Below are 2,531 nucleotides of genomic sequence, written 5' to 3'. Positions count from 1 at the left end.
GAGATGTGGATATGGAGATGCCACTACCAATGTCGGATCAAATTGATCCCGATGAATCTAGCGAAGAAGATGAAGATCACAATATGAGCCAAGAGGAAGATGCGCATAATGACATTGCATGGGAGGAAGATGGAGATCACGATATTGAGGAAGAAGACAATGATCATCAAGAATCACCACACTTTATTAAAGAAGATGATCAAGTACTTTTAGGTGAACGTACGATGCTAGAGTACGATGGTGATATAGGAGATCAACTCAGTATAGAGTTAGAGATAGACTTGTTTGGCGCATTAGATTTGGCTCAAGATGAAACAGTTGATGTAAATACTCTTCATTGATTTTTTTCCATCTCAAACATGGACATGAATATACGAGCTTCAAAGGCTTGATGTACATGCTCTCATACTTTTATTCTCTCAAAAGATCAAACATGTATGAAATTTTAAAAAAATTTGTCATTGGAAAAAACTAACTTTTAAGGCCTATATGAGTAAAAAAGCTCTCTGAAAAACATCGCTATAAAATAGTATCTCAGTGTCGCTATATAGCGACACTTACATTTTCGACAAATGTCGCTATATAGCGACTTTAGAAATCATCACTATATAGTGACGTTTGCCCAAAGTCGCCATATAGCGACACTTTACAGGATGCGCTTCCCATACCGACGATTAGTACCTCGCGCACACTAAACATCGGTACTTAAACATCGCAATAAGATCTGTGTGTAGTAGTGAGTGATCAAGAGTATCATAGTGGCATGCTCACAGGTATTGAGGACATTATAGTAACAGATGTTGATGCAGAAAAGGTTTCTTGTGTTGCAAGTGACTCAAATATACTTACTAGTATAGAAGACTTGTCTTGTGTTGCAAGTCACTCAAACAAGCTCACTGGTATAGAAGACTTGTCCTATGTTGCAGGTGACTCGAATAGGCTCACTGGTATAGAAGACTTATCCTGTGTTGCAAGTGACTTGAACAGGCTCACTCGTATAGAAGACTTGTCATGTGTTGCAAGTGACTCAAACATGCTTACTTATATAGAAGACTTGTCTTGTGTTGAGAATAATAAGATGGGACCACAAAGAAAAATACACTCAAAGATCGATGGGATAAGTGATGCAATAATAGGAATTGATGATATTAGTGACAATGATCATGATGTTACCACTCGAATGCAGGGCAAAGGGGGCAGAGAATCTGAGACTTGTCATGTTGTTTGTAATATTGTTGCTAGCATGCCAGAGAATATAGATGGGAGAATCTTGAGTTACGAAGGAGAAAGAGTTCAACCACAAAATTCAAGGGGCATTGGCAACAAATTGACATCAATGAACATGTCTACCAGATTGCCATTTCCAAGATATTATAAGGCATCAAATAATTATCAAGCCCACATAGCATTTGATTATAGAGATGAAGATTCAAGGGAAATGGATTCGAGGTTTGATGGTCTTACAACTAAAAAACGCAAGACATTATTTACAAAAAGAAAGTATGTGAGTCTGAAGAGGCGAAGAATCATAGCATCAATTCTGGAACCAAAGAGACATGTAATGTTATCCGAGGAGAATATGGAAAGGATGCTTATGCGAGTTTGTTGCAAGAGACTTTGCATTAGAAAAGTTGGGAAAGATGATTGTGCAGCCATACGCCTTGGTATTTGGAGTAAGACAGCGCCTAATAGACATAACTATCTTCTTCAAGAGTTTTTATGCTTTCTTCATTAAGGCACTGATCAAGATTTGAGCATAAGACACTGTAAACCTAGATTAAAACCCATGGTTAATGGGAGACCCATTTGCAATTGAGGATATCAATGGTTAACTGGACTATCACATGGCACATATTGGACCATCTGGGCAGAGGTGAAAGAAAAAGTGGTTCATACAATTCATGGAAATACCTACAAGCTTAAATGCCATGGAAGCACTATAAATGCAACCGCGACATTAAAGCAAGTTCTCAGAGACCATGCATTACCATAGCCTCATCTTCAACAAACAATGCTAGATGGACGTGTCGAATGTCAACAACATCTTCCTTTGGGAATGACTAAGAAGGTCGACCTAGAAACTATCAATAAAACTTTACAAGACAGAGACGAGAGCATGATTTCACGGTCAACCTTGTACAAAATTTGGCATAGAGATTTTCGCCATGTCAAGACACCATCAAAGCAAAGGGTGTCAAAATGTAAGACATGTGATGAATTAAAAAATGCCATTGCACATAGTATATGTGAGCAGCAACAAGGAAGATATATTAAATGGCGATCAATCCATTTACGTCATGTACAGGATGCTCGAAAGTTGTATGCTTCTTGGAGAGAGGAAGCTATTTCACATGTCAATAAGTCCATGTGCATCACCATTGATGGCATGGACCAGAATACAACAACTTTGCCACGATATAGACATATCCCACCTGCATTGGAGGGCAAACATGGACTAAAAACACACTTGTGTGGAGTATTAGTACATGGATACCAAATCTTTTGTGATGTATGGATTGATAGTTTGCATG

Source organism: Dipteris shenzhenensis, chromosome 5 (assembly GCF_047967505.1).
Source record: "Dipteris shenzhenensis isolate YYH24624 ecotype China chromosome 5, Dip_SZ_1.0, whole genome shotgun sequence".
In the NCBI taxonomy this organism is placed as follows: Eukaryota; Viridiplantae; Streptophyta; class Polypodiopsida; order Gleicheniales; family Dipteridaceae; genus Dipteris; species Dipteris shenzhenensis.
Note: the sequence above shows the minus strand (reverse complement) of the source record.